Consider the following 19231-nt stretch of genomic DNA (forward strand, 5'->3'; position numbering starts at 1 on the left):
ACAGTCACAAACCCATTAATTCTCTTACAGTACTACAGGAACACTGGCTCTAGACCTGTTTGCAAGACATCAAAAACAGTTTTCCCATTTTATTCAAGCATCTACGGAGTTCAAAGCTTCACTGCTCTCTGTGCTTGCAGCAGGGGAGCTAAGAAGGATGGGACCAACCTCATTCAGTTCTATTCACAAGCACCCTTCCCAAGGAAAGCCAATAACTTTGGGAGAGTCTCTGCAGACTTTGCTCCAGTGCTTTGCACGCTGAAGAATGGTTAGTTGGTAATCCTCTTTCCACTCCATGAGCACAGACCCAAAGGTTTTCATCCCTGTGAGCTCAGAAATTTCCATTTCCATTCGAGACAGACATTTTCCTGGCAGTTCTCAAAAGATGCATTTGTAAAATGGGAAACAACCTCAAGGAATGCTAAAGCAAAGGAAGAAAGCTGTACGTGGACAGTCTTTCTACCTCAGCCAGGAAAGGAAATTCCTTCTCAGCACTGATGCCCCAATAAACACAAGCTACTCTGCAGCTACCAAATACTTGAGCAACACAAAGTGACCGGCTGTCCACCCTACCTTGTACAAACACCCAACATGTTCCTAGGTGTTGGTTTCAGATCAGCTGGGGCAACAGCCACCAAAGTCCAGAAACACATATTTGTGTGTGCATGCCAGGCAAGAAAAGAAAATAAAGGGTGTGTGTCAGATGGCTGAGACAAATTACAGAGAGATGAAGGTATTCTCGTGAACTCATGACAGGGAAGACACACTCATGTCAGTGATTTTTAAACTTACAGTCCATAGACTTTCATTGTCTGCAAAGGTAATTAAAAAAATCAAATCCATTGCTGTTTGAAAACGTTTAGAAGTCTGCAAATCCAAAGAGGTTGAAACTTGCTTCTTTCAAGTGCAAAACATTTAGATGGCCCAAAGCCAAGTGCAGAAAAAAGCCCTAGTCAGTAGCTCAGGAATGCCAGCTCTTAACACAAACCAAAAGCATACAAACTCTCTGGTCGGGCAATTCACAGTCTCATCTCCCACCAAAAATTCACTTTAAATTGCACTCTTAAAACTGCAGCTATCATCCACCTCCTTGATTCTGTGCCAGGGAAACCTAACTGAAGACACTCTCCAAAGCAGTCGGAGCAAGCTATTTGTCTTACCTTGCTTTGGGGAATTCCTGCTTAGTGCCTCTCTAAAGAGAAACAAGAAGGCTCCATGCTGCATCAGGCAGGATCCCTTCCATCATTCCCAGCTCCTTAGCAAAGGCATTCCTGAGGCGCGCTGTGCCTTAATAAATCAACACAAGCGCTCCAGGTTTCCCCGGCAGCTGGAAGCTAGAATTCTGCAGTGAAGACAAACACCTCCCCAGCTAAAGCAAACACGGCCAGGGAGCCCCTGCTGCGCACCCACAGCTACTGTCAAGAGAGATGGAGCGGGAAGGTGGGGATCATAAAGGCATCTGGCTGACAAAAGGCAATCCAACTTAAAGCCAGGAGATGGCCATGAGTCCAGCCCTGACCCAGGCATTCCTCTGTGCTTTGCCAAAACGTTTTATCAGAGCAAACCCACAAAACTCCATTTTTAGACCAATGGCCATCTTACCCCTGACCTGGACGGGAGTTTTGCCTTTAGAAACATTTATTTTAGCATTTCAGGAGTCTCATGTAAAAGATCCTGCAAAAATACAGAAGGAAAATAGCCTGGTCTTAAACAGCTTATAGCTTAACTCTAAAATAAACGAAGACAAAGGGAACAGTACTGATCAGTATGAGCAGCAGTCAGCTCAGCAGAACAAGACGACTGCTGTTTCCAGGGGTAAAAGGAGGTGTTTGGGATTTTTTTTCCTCCCCTTTTAAACTGTGTAACAGAAAAGACCTGATGAAAGATTTCAGAAAAGAATTATTAGGTGGGTTGGCACATGTTTATGGCCCAACCACCTCTCACACAGAAACCAAAGCAGTGTTTTCCAAAAGCAGCTCAAGGAAACAACAGAGGCTAATGTTACCAGACAAACAGCAGCGAGAGTCCAACTTCCAGCACTAACATTTGCTAGATTGCATACAAAAAAACATAGATGGGCTGCTTCAATAGCTCATTTTCAGTTGCACTTGGCGAGCAAGGGAAGGGAGTAGCCAAGGCAGGGCTGTAACACTGACAGTAAAAGAAAAGCAAGCGAGTTGACTGCCTCAAATGCTCTTGCAAGAGGCTCAAACCCATCAATACCTCAAAAATAAATCTCACTCATTAAAATAAAGGCATCTTCCTCAGACGCACCCCAAGAGCTGGAGTAAATACCCAGATTTCACACCTCCCACTCCTGACGGTTATGCTCTCCCACAGGGAGTTTCCAGGGAGAGCTTTCAGCGCACAGATGGGATAAGTGTGAACAAATCCCACTTATATCAGACCTGATCTGGTGCCACAAACCTAAGTCTTCAGCTTCCACAGCACCATTTGGAGACCTCACTTTGAGACCCCCATAAGGCACATTTTCCATCCTGTTCCCTTAAAGAACCACCAGATCCTGGTCTATAAGCAAATAACTACCTTTAAGGGAAATCCTGGTCTAGCAACATGTGGTTAATTGAGATACGCACATGCCAGGCAGCTAACAGTGCAAGGCAACGGTGGAAAGTCATCAGTAGGTGAGTACCAGGAGCTCCCCAACCACAAATCATCTCCCCCAGCCCCCAGTAAACAAACTCTTACAGATTGCTGAGATTCAGGCTGCAGAGCTGTGCGCTGTTTGTGAAGACCCTTTGTAGCAATGAGGCACTTAGAAGCCCTAGGTCTCAAGAAAGGAATCACAGATGAATGTGTTGGGTGAAGGACTTGTACATATGTATATGTGGAGAGAGACAGACACAAAGGAGGGCGGGGAGGGGTGGGGAGAGAGGCAGGAGACTTGTCTCCAGGCCTTGTGCTTATTCTGACCTTTCAGTTAAAGATTCTCCAAAAAGGCACTGTTCAGCCCCAAGCCTGATGAGACATCTTGGGAAAACCAGAGCACAAAGCATCACACATGAATGAGCGCAGAGCCATAATACGATCCTTATATTCCCACCCATCCATATGGCCAAAAAATAAAGCAAAGTTTTTCAGTGCAAACATTGGCAGCAGCAATATGAAACTCATGTGTTAATTAGCAGACTTTGCAATCCAGCACACAACAGAGATCACTGATGTTGGCTATTATACAGTCAGTCAGAAGCCAAACAGAACAAGTGCCACGTTAGTTAACCCATTCAGAACAAAGTTATTCAGTTGCTAATTGCAGGTTTTTGGAATGAGCAAACCAAGGTCTGGTTTTCAAACTTCTTTTCTCAGAGATACCTTAAAATGTCTTTGGTATGGGAAGCTCTCCATCACTTGTAACTCTTCTCTTTATTAACATTGAGTCTCAACTTAGATGGTTAGCTTAAATTCAGGAAAGCCCACTGCCTGCTTCACCCAACATCAGACTAAATGAGCCCTATGTCTGGGCTTATAAAACCAGTTTTCAGGCTGTAAATGATCCCAAGTTATTCTGAAACGATCAACATCCATCAGATTTACTTCTTGTATAGGATTTTCACAATGAATGTAGGCGAAGATTAATGAAAGCAACTGACGTTACTTAAATACAATTGCAATTTAACACTGTTCTTCAGTGTACATGGGTTCAGACACCAACTGCTTAATAAAACTCTACTTTCCTAGAAAGTTTAATCACTAAAATAAGTACCACAAGACAGATCAGATAGATCAGATTAATAGTGGAAGAAATATTGTGAGAAATACAAAGAATATTTCCTTCTCAGGAGACAAATCTTAAGTACAAACCTCAAGTTAACACTCCTGTTGTCAACGACATTCTTTTATATCCAGGATGTGCCACTTATATTGCATAAAACATTTAGACATAAACAAAGTTTGGGAGGAAAAAAAAAGGGGCCGAGGAACACAGCTGCGTTAGTCTTGGGGTTATTTCCAAAGCACAGAAAAGCAGGAATCAATTGCAGCAGGACCAGTCAGAGTCACATAATTTAAGGTATGACCACTCTGACTTCCTGCCTAACACACAGGCGCTGTTCCACTTTATCCACTCACACCTCCACAAAACCCATTAAGTGGTTCTGTGAAATGTAGTGGTTTATGGCATCTAGACTGGAGGCCTTTAGAGGTCAAAACACAAGTTCACTACTCTCCTAGCAGCTTGCTCCAATGGCTCCATCATTCTTTCTGACAGTAAGGCCAGTCTAATTTCTTATTTGTTTGCCTTCTGCCTTGAGCCATTAATTCCTTCTCCACTGGATTAAAGAGCAGCTCCTCAGAGTCAGTTATGCACATGCTTTAACCAAGTCACCTCTCAATAGCTTTTTGGGCAATGAACAGATCAGTCCTTTCAGTCCCACATCACACAGCACCTTCTTGAGTGCTTGAGCAACTTCGAACTTCTTCCTTTTTCTTTTAAATATCCATTTCATTGTCACACATCCCTCTTTCTTCGAGGTCACTGCTTTGGTGAAGCACACAATCTGTGAATGATTGGCATCTCTGCCACAGAGGTCTGTACTTGCCTGTATCGGATGTTATTTCACTAGACCCATTTTATAGCATTAATGAAGGAGCTACAGCAATCATAGACTGCAAAGATCCTACCAGTTAGCTAACAGTCATTTATCTAACTCTATAACGAGCTCCTATCTTTCTTAGCCACCATTAAACCATTTCTCCAAGCTCCAAGTAAAGCTTCACTGCATGATCCCCATTCTGCCAGATTTAGATATTATTCAGAATTTTCCAACAAGAAATTCCCAACAGACCTGTCATTTCCAGCCATGCTTTTACATTTGCCCTCAGCATTGCTGAATCAATGTTAGCAGTGCCTTAGGTTTATTTCCAGAATACTGATGAACTGAACATCAGTACTGAACAGCACAGAGTACTGATGCTCACTGAAGACACCTGCTAGGAATACCACTTCCCAACACGTTCCCATAACCCATGATTTCAGATGCATCAGCCTTTTATGTTTTTTATTAAATAATTATGAGGTATGCTGTTGATGTTGGCACAGATCAATTATTCATACCATTGTTTCACTCCAAGTCAAACATCCTAAGAAACACATTACATGAACAGTCACCTGCTGCCGTGTACCCACGTGTTTCTTTCCGGCTGCTCTTTCTATTAACACAACCAAACCCTTCAGAGGTACATATTCCCTGAAGTATCCATCAAAACCAATAACCACCCACCTCAAATCTCCCCAAAGAACCGAGTTATTCAAGCTCACTGCACGAAAAGCATTCATCCCTTGTAGATGTTAACCAGGCACTCTGTATCACGAGGACTAGTACTTCCTACTGCTTCTGTTCTAGCAGGAGACCATTGAAATTCTGGCTCCAACCAGCGTTTCCATTTAGTGACAGTTCTCATTCTGTGTTATATAGCAAAGTGCACAAGGCCTCAGAGAGCTTATGCTCTATGTGCAGGCAGGAGTGCAGGCCAAGATTTGGGTGCAGATCAGTGTAACAGCCAGAAGGGCTCTGCTTGTTATACTGCTGAAACTGAAAATCATTGCAAGGCAATAGTGTAGAATGAAACGTGGCTTTTATCCATCCTTATCTTGGTATTTTCAAAGCAAGAAACTTACTTGCCACTGTGACCCCCCTAGCCCAGCTGCTTGGGAACAATAATACCTGGCTATCATGAGCACTATCCTCTTGGATGAAATCCTCAGCATAGCTCCAAGTAGCAGGAACGTGGAAGCTATGGAAAACTGGTAGTCAGGAAGGCAACCCATTGGCTTTAACAGCAGAAAGTCTGCTCATATTTATGCATGACCGCTCAAGTGAACTGCCTGACTGCTTTTGTTGACCTGCTCACAGCGATCTATTCTTCCAGTAGGAACGTCAGGAGGAAGCCATGCTGGGAATGGGCAAGGGAAAAAACCACCCCGTGGACACAGTGAATGGGACAGAAAATTCCCCTACAGACTCTCTAAGTTTATTTGCAGTGATGCTCTGCATTGGATTGTCTAGCAGTTTTTTTGGACACCTTCACACATCAAAGTTCAAACCACACCACAGTAGTCATTTAGACTAAATCTACTTTAGAAATTGATTAGACCATTGATTTTTTTGATAGCCTAGAGACAAAGTGACCTTTCCATTCAACAGAAAACAAAGGGAATTAACACATGTAAACAGAGTCTTCATTTCTAAAGAGTTTTTTCCCCCCTTAGAAGGGAAGTCCTATAAACCTTTTTTTTAGTTGCAGCTCTCAAAAAATCAATTCTCCTTCTTCCACTTGAGCTTTTCACCCTTCTGTTCAAAAGAGGCCAAAGGGACAAGACTTCTCAGAGCATATAGAAAAGAGCAGCCTGAAGACAAACACAAGACAGATCTACCTATAGGTTGTTGAGTGGTAAAGAAATCACCACCAATTTGCAGACAAACAGCTCTATTCCAGTCAAGTGAAGCAGCATCACAGAGGACAGTTCCCAGTGGAAATAATAGTTTCATAAGCAAAAAGTTTAAGGCTTTCTCTACACAGAAAGGACTTATTGAGAAATATTCTTCACTGCAAAATAGAATAACAAGGATGCTCCATGTGTTTATATTGGTTGAAACCATTTCCCTCATGAATTGTTGTGTGCATATGATTTCTACCTGCTTAAAACAAACACATTGCATTTTGGGCAAAGTTCCATCATTAAGACCTTGTGCCTTCTGGTACTTCCTACGTGGTGCACTCAGGGATGCAGATTACAATCCTAGAGCTGAACAGCCAGGTGTCATTTGTGTTTTGATGATCCAACAGGCTCTGGCAGCCTGCAGAGAACACAGAACCTGTAATTGTCACTGAAGCACCCGTTAGGATTACACTGTGCTGGCAGCACTGGGAGGAAGGTAAACAGATGCATAGCCCAGTGGCTTTCAAGCATTCAGAAGGCAACACAAGGAAAGGATGAAGCCTCAGAGCTGTGAGTGGAGCTCATTCTCCTGCAATAGCTTTGCCCATAGCAGCAGAGCCCTGGGACCTGCATGCTGCTGCTCACCACCTGCACCAGACACAGACACAAACCTTCCATCAACAACAGAAACTGCAAAACTACTTAACCAGAAATGTTAGAGTTTCTTGGGGCTGCACAAGCAGAATGCCAGAATACAGATTCCTCCCAGCAGCACACCCATCACTGTCATCATCTGGAAGGCAAACACTACTTACATGTTATTTGTCTGTAGCTAATGAGTTCGGCACTCACAGAGGTGCTCTGAGGGTTGGAGCACCTCTCCTATGGAGACAGGGTGAGAGAGTTGGGGTTGTTTAGACTGGAGAAGGCTCCAGGGAGACTTCAGAGCAGCTTCCAGTGCCTAAAGGGGCCCACAAGAAAGCTGGAGAGGGGCTTTGGACAAGGGTCTGTAGAGACAGGACAAGGGGAATGGCTTTAACCTGCCAGAGGGGAGACTGAGATGAGCTCTGAGGCAGAAGCTCTTCCCTGTGAGGGTGCTGAGGCGCTGGCACAGACTTTTCCCAGAGAAGCTGTGGCTGCCCCATCCCTGGCAGTGTTCAAGGCCAGGTTGGACACAGGGGCTTGGAGCAACCTGCTCTAGTGGAAGGTGTCCCTGCCCGTGGCAAGGGGTTGGAGCTGGTTGAGCTGTAAGGTCCCTTCCAACCCAAACCATTATCTGATTCTATAGCAGGTCTGTGACAGTGGGATGCTGTAGATGTATTGGAATGGTTGGCTCCATGAGTCTGCAGTATGGCCATCAGCTTGCCTACTCTTTCTACTCTTTACAACCTTTACTCACAGACTTCAGAGACAACTCTCCCATGTTGTGAAGCCTCATTATGTATTATGGAACAGTGCCATCATCAATATGGGTCATTAAGGAAAGCTTCATGATGCCACCATCCTGTATGTACAGGCCTCAGTACCACAATGAAACAGAAAAATTACTTTCAAGACCATTTTATGGACAGAAAATGCATTTACAAGGTTCAAGCACCCGGAACACAGTAGTGTTATGACAACACATGGAAATAGTTTTAAAATACAATAAGCAAGAAAGAGTGATTGTCAGAACTAGTCAAGAAGCCTTTAGACTTGTGGCACTCCGCTGAGCTTGTAACTGAGGCTGCTGACACAGGCTTTCACTTCCCTGCTAGATCAGTTCAGTGCTGGGAAGGAAGGGCCCGTGGTGACTGTCCACTCTGAGGACAGACACTTGACTGTCCCAAGCCCAGAAAAAGCAAAACAGGCTAAATGGCTCTTTTATCTGTCCCTGTGCAGCTGCTCATATGGTCACAGCCCCTACTCCCCATTGCTGCTGCTGTGGAGAGTAACCTTGCAGGTAGCTGCCCCCTCGGCAGTACAGAGAACAAGAACAGCATTTGTAGGGCAGCTGCTCTACCTCGCTGCTCCTTTTTCTTCAGCTCTACATCGTCTCAGCAGTGCTGGGCACAGAGCAGAACCAGACACGCCAGCACTGGGACTCCAACTGCCTGTTACTGTGGCCAAGGAGCTCAGCATACTGAGTCACTTGTAGTGGACTGCTCTGCCTTCTTGCCAATTCAAACTTTGCCCAAGCTGCCAAGAGGACAAGCTGGTTCCAGGCACCCAGGGCCATCTTGTAATTGCACACGCATCTCTGATGCGTGTCATGCACCTGGAGAATATTTTTCTGGTTACAAATCACCACAATTCTGGAAAAATCTAGATGAAGGAAGCAAATAAACAGTAAGAATCAGTGCTACCCATTACAGCGACAGCAGTCCCCCAGAAGGCATAGTCATGCAAGGGCACCACACCTCTGCATTGCAGCCAGGAGAAAGCTGCACTGACATGCAGGCAAAGCAGCAAAAAGCCCTTTGGATCTTTGTCTTAAAACTCTCTCAACAGCTGCAGGTTGATGTGAAATGCAATTCAAAATGTGTTTCAGCTAAGGATCCAAATACAAATTCACAAATGCTTTAAGTCTTCCTTGGTCCTTCAGCATTTCTGCAGTCTCATTTCAGCAATTTCACCCAAAATGCTAACCTAGCTATAAGGATTTGGCAAATAAACAGAGTCCCTGGTGACTACTTCTCTATTTTCCCACAGTGGCACACAGCTCCCATACAATTAATTCAGCTGCACACCCCTTTTACCATTCTCCTGGGCGGAATCATTCAATAACAGGCTGCAATCGGTATGCAAGAAGTCAAGCGGTATGCAAATAGAGATCAACACACTGATGGCAATGGGGTTCAAAAGCCCACAACTACTTTTGTAGTAGCAATCTCCAGCACATATATTTTTTGGCTACACTAAAGGTAGGAGACAGCATAGGACAGGCAAGAAGAGCTTATGACTTTGGTGTGTGGAAGATAGCAGACGTGATCCCAGAAGAGTTACTGAAATACATCTGATAACTTCCTGTTGGGTAGCTCACTAACAGAATTGCTCTCTCCAGCATTTTAAGAAGGTTAGTCTGATGCAAAAAAATCTTGGGATCAAAGCTGAAAGTGCTGAAGAGAGAATTGCTTCAGGGCCATTAACTCCAAGCTGTCCAAAACCCTGCACCAACTTCAGTGATAACTATTTCTGACAAAGCCTGGTCTGGCAGGAGCATCCCTGAAGCCCTGGTTCTTGTGCTTTAAGCTGTTGTTGTGTGAAGGATTTCCAGCTGAGCACAGAGCACTTGCAGGGCACTGTCAGCAGCATATTCCCAAGCATTTGCTTGGCCAGCTGTTCACAGAGGTTGGCATTTCAGTATGGAGACTAGAGAGCTCAAACTCCTCAATCTCACACAGGAGGATCAGGCATGGCCACTTGTAAGCAACAGGGGGATTTAAAGAGCACAGCCTCCAGGAGTCAGGACCAGATGAGGAAACAGGCTGCGCTCCAACTCTTAAGGTAACTCTACACAAAGAATAGGGAGGTCACCTAACCAAAATATGAAGTATAGGAGAGCTAAAGGAGCAGAGATTGAGACAAAATTATTTTTAAATAGGCATACATGGGCAGAAACCTTCAGCTGAAAACACTGCTTCTATGTAGTAATTTTCAGAATCGTTATACTAGGGTAAGATGTCAAATATACCCATTCTATTTACAGAATGACATGTAATTCAGTCAGAAAACTAGTTTCCTCATTACAGACAAATGCTTGAATACAATCAACTTCTCCCACATGCTGTCACAGGCACAACTACTTCTCTGCCACGACAGAGCTGCAGGGAAGGGTAGGACACAAGGAAGATGGCATTCTCCTTGTGTTATCTTCAGCAGTGTGAATCCCATCGGTGCAACTCAGTTGACAGACAATACTACATCATGCTGAGATAAGGCTGACACTTCCATCCCTGGCAGTGCTCAAGGCCAGGTTGGGCACAGGGGCTTGGAGCAACCTGCTCTAGTGGAAGGTGTCCCTGCCCATGGCAGCGGTTGGAGCTGGATGAGCTTTAAACTCCCTTCCAACCCAAACCAGGCTGTGATTCTATGTGTTTTTTCACTGAAACCCAGGAGCTCCAAAGGCAGCACTGCCTTTAAATTCAGAACTAAGGAAAAGTGCAAGAGAAAATGAGAATGGTGATACCTTGAAATTCTGTGCACTTGCAGATACAAAGCTTGCTGGCAGCAGCAATCCATTAATACCTCACAGCTGTGTATCCCAGTGGCTCACCACAGATTCTAGGTGGGTATTTGGAGCAGGCAGTCACACAATTCCTAAACTCCAATCCCCAAAACAGAACCAGCCCAGCTAAACCACCAGCAGGAACAATGATCAATCCACCTACAGTCCCTGTGACACAAGGGCAAAAGACTTTCCACATAAGAACAGGAACAGATACAAGTAGCAAGATAAAATGGCAATGTTCAGATACTTCCAGAGAGGAAACGAATTATCAGTTCCTAAAAGGAGGTAGCTCTGAAATTGCAGGAATTTTGAGAGCAGCAGCACTGGTGCAGAGCAGAGCCTGGGGAAGCTCAACCCCACCAGCACCACACTGCTCTGTAGTTAAACTTCAAAGCCAAAAGCAATGCGAAATCTCACACATTTGCCAGGCACAGAAGTGTTCCTCACAGTACTTCCAGTGTTTATACTGCAAGCTAATAACTGAAGTTCACATGCGATTAAAGGCTGGCATCTGGGAATTTCCTCAGGATCTGCATCACTTGAAGATTCCCCTCACATTTTGACCAACATCTAAAATCTTCCTGCCAGATCACATTAACACACAGTGCTTTTCTACTTCATTCCCTCTCCCTCCTTTTCTTTCTTGGGGGTGGCAGGCAGGATTTGAAAGTGAAATGCTAACATTAAATTCAGGATACTAGAAATAATTTTTAAATGGATTTAATAATTAAAAAAAAAAAAAATCAAATCCACCTAAACTGACAGTATTTTTTCCTTCCCCCCCACCTACTCCCCAATCAGGAGGCAGTACTTCTAGTTACCAGAAGAGACTTAAATTGCTTCCTGCAACCTCAAAATAGCTCAGATGTCTTTGTTACTACTTGGCTTAAAACAAAAAAATCTATTAGCAGTGAAAACAAGTCCTCCACATTTATTACTTAAGCAGTTGGGGAGAAAAAACAGAGCCTTCAAGAGATCACTCAAAGCACTGTGGTTCTTCCATTAGTGGAGGCTGCATGTCGGTACAGGTCGAAATATCCTGCTTCATGTTCTGGCATCTCTGCAGCTGAGCAAGTCTGAGCTCCAGCGACTACAGCCTAGGCCAGTTTATTAAGCACATCTCAGTTATCATTATGAAAAACCATAGCATGAAGGCTGATCCTATATGGTTCTAGAGAGCAAAAATCCCTCCATGTGGTTTTTAGGGAGTCCCTGGTGTCAGCATGCAGAAGGAGAAGGTCTTTCAGCTCTCCCCACTATGTCGGGGTGAAAACTGTGCAACGCATGAGATTACTGTTTCCCAGTGGAATCAAGCACCTACTCTGCCTCCTGGAACAACAGTATCCTGTCATGGGACTGTGCACATGCTCCCAATGTCTCACGTGCTCATCCCAGAAAAGTACATGCAGGAATTCTCTAAGAATTGCCTTCCAGCACCGAGGCCAAACCAGACAATGCTCAAATAATGATCAATATGAATCTTCTCTAAAGACATCATCACATCCATCAGGTCAAAGACACCTCCAATAATAGGACAAGGAAAATGATACCAGCACAGTGAAAGACCAGCTGGCACATTCCCATAAAGGCAAAGCAGCCCTCCTGCGGTTTTGATGAACAGTAGAAGATGAATCCTTTCAGATACAGTAATCCTGCAATCAGATACTCCAAGAACCGCAAATAAATGCAAATCATATCCAGGGCTTTAACAGATTATGGGGAATGCAAAGGAGAGTCAGTAGAATGCACCAGCTTTCCAGCACTCAGAGCACAAAGACATTTCACTGAAGATCCAGGTGAGCGAAGAGGGCACCATTCCAATCCCTGCTTCCTGAAACTAGCTTGTATCTAGAGGGCTAATTCTTACAGAAAGCAGGCAGGCTCATGTCTCCTCTGAGTGCTACCACTCTGCGAGCTGAGATGAATCAAAGTCCTATCATCTTCCTCCAGGAATCCCTTATGCAAGATTGGGAGGGTTCAGCTCAGAACTTGGCTACAACAGCCGATTTGAAGTTTCAGGAGAGAAAAAAAACAACTCCAAGAGCTACAAACAAACAAAAAAAGCACAGATGGAGAGGCTGCAAGGGAGGAGGAGAAACTGGAGTCCTTGTGAGCTTGCTTTGACAAGCATCAGGAAGGACGGAGACAGAGAGGAAGATAACAGAAGGGAAACAATGTGAACCTGACAGATTCAGAGGTAGACCTTTTACCACAAAAATCCCAAGCATGTGCAGGAAGCAGCTGCTCCATTTTCTTCTGAACTTCCCCTCATCCATTGTTTTCCCTCCCCAGGTGACACTAAAGCAGAAAGCATTTCTTCTACTGAAAAAGACATCCTGCCTCCCTCCTGCCTACCCAACACTGCTACATGAACCACTCCAGAAAGCAAACAGCAATAGTGGAAGACGGCAAGTGCAATCACGTTTGTTTTCCCGTTGGACAGTGCTGGATAGCACACACAGGCAACCTGGGTGGGTGCTTTTCCCTTCAGAGCACACCCAACATACAACTGGCACCGCTGCTTTGGCAGGCAGGCTCTCTCCAGGCACACAGGGCCACCTTCTGCAGCAACAGATACTTTCCAGACTCGTTCAGCCCTTGCAGTCTCTGCCACTGCCAGGAAAGCCGAAGCGTGCCAGGAGCAGCGAGAGCCGCAGAAACAACCCTGCTTTGCACAAAGACTGGCACTGAAGGGAAGGGAACATCTCCATGTGCTCCTTGCAGCCCGCTGTCAGCTATTCCCTCTGCCCTTATATGGGAACATCCCGTGGCCCCGCTGGGAAGAGGATGGTGTTGGTGGGCACGGAAGGTGAGGCAATACCTGAGCTGCCAGCACATGAGGACAGAATTCTTCTTTTCTGAAAAGCAAGTGGTTTCTAAGAGCCCGAACAGCACTTATGTGGGAGAAAGCAGAGATTAAGCATCAACTGCTGACAGTCTGCACCCACCTTTCTCAAGGGAGTTATGCTGGTCATTTTAATCTTATTAAATATTGTTAATCGTATTACTAACCTAACTCTTTTCACATGTTGGGAGAAATTTAAAGAGAAAATTCCATATATGACCACACTATATTAAATGCTTTCTAGCCAAATCCCAACTCAGGGCAAGTCCCTGGCTTGCAGATTCCAGTTCTGCTACACACAGGTGTGGATGAGCATGGAAATAGTCTGCTCAGCACCAGATTACCAACAAGTCACCTCCCCTACAAGATTCTTCTGTCCTGGTTGTTTTCTTCTCCTGGGATTCTGCTAGACATTCCTGGCGTCTCCAAGTGACTCTATTAAAACCTGTGCCTGGCTTGTAACAATCAAGGGGAAACACCAATTTCCCATTAAAATGCAAAACCACGTAACACAACAGCTCAGCACACCAGCTCCCTTCTGAATCAGGGCAAATGCCTCCACCACCCGCTTAGCTCCCAATGTCACACAGACACATCATTAATGTGACGCTCATTGATTTCTGTTCTTATATACAAGGCATAACATGGGATTGCTGCAACCTCCATTCAAAAAGGGAGACCAGGGTTGAGCAGACCACATTCAGTGCCCCACCATACACAGAATAAGGCACTTGTTTAGTAAAATCCTGACCCCGCTGTTTTACAACACTCAGGATGGCAGCCCCTTCCTTTGTAACTACAGCAGCAGCCCAGATATTCTCTCAGGACTACTCCTGTTCCAGGCTGCTGCGCTGAGATAAAGCAGCAGTCATAGGAAGTTTAGATTTGAGGAAAGCAAGCTCTCAAATTGCAGCGATGTAACAGAAAACACACCTGCTTAGGGGGGCCCAAACACTTGCTGCGAATTGTTCCAAAGGAATGTGTTCAAGGTGGAAAATGAGATCTCCAGAGCAGGACTTAACCACTCAGTTTCAGTACAGGCAGTAAAATCACTGCTGAAGGGGAAAAGGTGAACACATGGCCTTCCAGAAGTTAAAAGTATTGCATTTATCAGAAAGCCACCTTCTAACCTTTTTTTATTGTTGCTGGAAAAGTGTTGAACAGATTGAAGAAGGCAGACAAGTCAGCCTCCCACAAGTTAATAATTTCAATGCATTTGTAAGTTAGAAAAGCAGATTTAATTATTAAGCAACTTTGTTTTCTGTAGAAGGCAGTTCTTGCTACCTCTGAGGTTGAAGTTTCAGGAATATGATACTCAATCATAATGCTGTTTGTTTTAAACACTGCCTGGATTCAGTCATTATTTACTGCTGCACCATTCACTACCAGCTCTCCAAGCCCTGATACAGGGCTACACCCTGAAGACACTCAAGTCTTTTAATCAGTGAAATGAGTGACTGAGGTTCTTCAGTCTGAAGAAGAGAAGGCTCAGGAGGGACCTTATCACACTCTACAGCTACCTGGAAGGAGGATGGAGCTGGTCTCTTCTCCTGTGTAGCAAGTGATAGGAGAAGAGGTAACGGCCTCAGCTGCAGCAGGGGAGGTTTAGATTGGAGGTTAGGAACAATTTATCCACCTAAAGGGTGGTCAGGCATTGGAACAGGCTGCTCAGGGCAGTGGTGGAAACACTGTCCCTGGAGGTGTTCAGAAACCATCTAGAGGAGGTCTTTAGGGACATGGTTTAGAGGTGGACTTGGCAGTGCTGGGAGAAGGTTGGACTTGATGATCTTAAAGGTCTTTTCCAACTTAGGTGATTTTATACGTTAATCTCCTCAACTAACACAGCCCATGAACAACTTCTGCCTCTTCCCTCCATTACAAAGCTCTCCGTACCCTTTGAAAACAGCCTCCCCATCAAACCTGCCACGCTGCACTCCAGCACCGACCCCACAACCACACCAGAGGCGAGAACTCCTTCACAAAGCCCCTATTTGAGCATCACTGGAAACTCACGGGGAATTCGTTGTCTCCGTGTTTCACACCAGGGCTCGCCGCCACTTCCAAAAGCCTTCCCCGTAAAAGGTGCTGTTTTCCAGAGCATAATTCCCTCGTTATTGCCTTTTACTGGAGGCACCAATGCACTACCAGGGGCTGCCCGGTCCTCGCCCCGCTACCAGCCCGGTGCCACCTCGGGGTGTGTGTGTGGAGTTGTTGCCCGCCGCAGCCCTCCATCACCGGTGTGGCCCCTTCGAGCTCCATCCCAGCCCCGCCGCTCCTAAGTGGCCGCGCCCATCCCCCTACACGGAGACAAAGCGCGGCACCTGCCGCCGGCCGATGACCCCCCGGTAACGCGCCGCCAGCGCCCCCCCGGTCCAGACGCGGCGATAGCTTATATCCCACCCTTCCCTTCCCTTCCTTTCTCTTCCAACCCCGCACTTCCACCGCGGCCTCCGTCCCCGTCTCCCCTTACCTGCCGCCCGGCTCCGCTCCCGGCCCCCGCCGCGCCGCCGACCGCTGCCCGCACCGAGCCGCGGAGCCACGGCCCCGCCCCGCCAAGGCCACGCCCCTTCAAGGCTCCGCTCCACCAATAGAAACCCGCCTCCCTTCATAGGCCACGCCTTCTAAGCAGCCCCGCTCCTTCAGGTCTTGCCTGGCCCCTCTCACGCTCGCGCCTAGAGGAGAGATCCTATTGGCTGCCGCTGGCGGGGGGGCGTGGCCTTCCGTCCCCTCAGCGCCGCCGCCTCCCCTCAGTCGCCGCCGCGGGAGCCGGTACCGGGTCCTGCCTTCACTCTCCCGGGCCAAAGGGGCCTCACGGACAAAGGGCTTCCATCGCCTCGACACAACGAGCCTCCGCGCTTAACGAGCCACCCTGAAGATGCTGCCGTGCAAGGCTCGGCTGTGGTGGGCGCTGCCGCCCCAGCTCCAGAGGGGTTTGCAGCCTCTGTGTGGAAAACTGGGCTTAAAATTAGATATTCCTGAAGAAATTACAGCGTTTCTCTCTGTATTCCGGAGCAATGTGACTTTGATGTGCAGTTTGACAAGCTTCGTGCCGAGAGGTGCGAGTGTGAATCTACAGCCATGCAGCAGGGATCAGAATACACAGGGAGCAAACCAGTTTCTACTTACTTAGGAATCATCCTGTACAAACACAGTAAGATACTGCACAGCTCCCATTTGCAGAGCATGTAGGAACCAGGACATTAAAGAGATTCAAGAATGTGACAAAAGAGTAGTAGTTATCTCTATTTCTAGAACAGCGAAGAACATACCATTCCAGCTGAAAGTCGGTGTAGGCAAAAGCATCCTAAGGCAGAAGTGCCTGAAGTGATATGTGTAATATAAACTCAGTGCTGGTGTGGTGATTTTTATGCCTGTGAAGCTGGAAGCTCCAGTTATGAGAAGAGCAGAGGCTGGGTAAGAGACAGAGGCATTTCTCACCCCCGAGAACTGAGTGCACAAAATCCTCTCTCTGAATTAAGGGTAAGTTCTGTCAGTAACAGCTCTACAGAGGGACAGAATTAATGCTCCCATTTTTCTCGCTCACACTGTAACTTTTGTCTTCTCCAGATGTGCTGGTCTCTGTTGTGTTGTTGATCAGCAAATGTACAGTTAGTCTAACAACTGACTTGCTGTACATGCAGTGATCAACTGTGTGTACTGAACACAATTACACAGCCCCATGGCCCACTGCCTACAAGAAAGCTGGAGACGGACTTTTTACAAGGGCATGCAGTGACATGTCAAAGGGGAATGGCTTTAACCTGACAGAGGGGAGATTTAGATTACACATCAGGAAAAAATTCTTCCCTGTGAGGCTGGCACAGGGTGCCCAGAGAAGCTGTGGCTGCCCCATCCCTGGCAGTGTTCAAGGCCAGGTTGGACACAGGGGCTTGGAGCAACCTGCTCTAGTGGAAGGTGTCCCTGCCCGTGGCACGGGGTTGGAACTGGATGAACTTTAAGCTCCCTTCCAACCCAAACCATTCTATGATTCCATGTTTGGAAATCCCAGACAAAAGACGAATTTATGCCTTTAGCACCCAGTGGCAAAATCCATGTGGAAAAAGAAGACGCATCTGAGATGTGCGGAAGTGATACAGGAGCTGTAGGATAAAGCAAGCTCTGAGGAACAGGGGGCAGGCACTGGCCTGGGTTGTGCCGAGCACAGAATTCGCTGTGTGCCAGGGGTGCCCATCACTTTTCCTTTTTGGAGAGATGAAGCTACAGATCCCCATTCAAGACACAAAGCTGCTCTGAAAGCCCGAACCAGGCTTTCCTCCCACGTGCATTTCTGACATTTCAGAGGAACATAGTTGGTTCAAGTCCCATGTCCAGAAGTATCATTAAACATCTACTCTCTTTGTTACAATCCATCAGCCTCTCACACTCCCACCCCCAGCCCCCAAAGCGAGTATTTTATGAAGGAAAAAAGGAGATGGTGAACGGTCCCCAGGATCTGGCAGCACAACCACAGTTCCCCAAAGGAAGGATTATTTTGGAGGCAGCTGCCAGCAGCCTCTCTGGACCTTTGCTCCTTGGCACAACGTTATGCTGAGAGGTCCTTGGGGCCTGCTGTACACAGAGCCCAGGAGGACTTTCATGAGGAGATAGTCTCTTACTTGCTCCTCTCCACACACAGAAAACCCCATCCTATTACCACACCCTACCCTCTAAATTGCTCTTCAGGTTCAAGTTCACTGAACAGAGTATTATCATCTCACTAGTGAGAGACATTTTAACTGCACTCAAATTGCTTCCACCAAAATTCAGTTTGGGTGACTAAGAGCATTTAAAAAATCCCCCAATTTTTCTTTGCTCCAACTCATTCCTGACTCAAAACACTAATCCCCTTTTTGCCCTTCCTCCAGAGCCAGTCCCAACCTGCAGCCCCTTCTGCCTGGCAAAAAACACCAGCAAGCATCACTTAAAAAGCAGCAAAAAGCCCCATGAGAGCACATTGGAAAAGAGTGGATTTTCCTTCTGCCCCACAGCAGGATGGTCAGAGGGGGCTGGCTGCAGGGTCTGCCTTGGCAGCAGGGCAGGAAGAGCTTCTGGTCACATTACAGTGCCCCTCTCCTACTCCTCTCACTGCACTCACAGCCCTCTGGAGTGACAAGGATATTGTAAAACCACCACACCAAAGGCTCACATATTCAGGTATATCACATTCAGATACTACATATCATTCAGGGAGGAGTTCTGATAGATCTGCACAAAAATCTTTCACAGTTCTTAAAAATAAACTAGAAAAAACCTAGTTCTCAAACATGACACAGCTCAGAACAGCGCCACACAAAGAACAAACATACTGAGGAACAAATTTAAACAGTTTTTGATTTCCATTTCTTATAAGCTTTTTAAAAGATATTTAAATCCATAAAGGATCCTCCTCTACAAAAGCCCTTGTTCATGTCTGGTTCTAAGCAGGTTCGCTAAGTTTCTTACGTAACTATTATGATAATCACAAGGTTAGCAGCTGCTTATGCTGCTTTTGATTTTCTTCTCACTCTTCCTCCCCTCCAAGCAGGGGATGAGAAGGGTGAAGAAAGTCATGAGGGATACCTCAATACTGTCTACAGCTTCTGGGAATAAACTGCATTTAGGGCAGCAATTCAGGGACAGAAGGTTGGCTACATCCACCCCACTTTAAATCTGACTCTGTTCCTTTCAAGTTTTCAGTTTGTCAGAACATTTAAAAACATTAAAGTCTTCGTCACCCACATTTGGGCACGTACAGTTTTGCCAGCAGCAGCCTGCTGATGTTTAAGAATCTGATTTT

At 46.1% G+C, this 19231-nt stretch overlaps 1 protein-coding gene across 3 annotated transcripts in view; it reads right to left on the bottom strand.

Moving 5' to 3' along the window:
- The window catches only part of PLXNB1 (plexin B1), a 75392-nt gene extending 59371 nt beyond the window's left edge, over positions 1-16021 (bottom strand). The window contains exon 1 of one of the 3 annotated variants that reach the window (XM_030501324.1): positions 15926-16021. The gene's annotated coding sequence lies outside the window, so the exon portion shown is untranslated. Of the gene's footprint in view, positions 1-1160; positions 1184-15925 lie in introns of those variants that run through there. The other 2 variants (XM_030501327.1, XM_030501326.1) reach the window with 2 other exon arrangements.
- Positions 16022-19231: the final 3210 nt, after the last annotated feature.

Source organism: Strigops habroptila, chromosome 11 (assembly GCF_004027225.2).
Source record: "Strigops habroptila isolate Jane chromosome 11, bStrHab1.2.pri, whole genome shotgun sequence".
NCBI lineage: Eukaryota > Metazoa > Chordata > Aves > Psittaciformes > Psittacidae > Strigops > Strigops habroptila.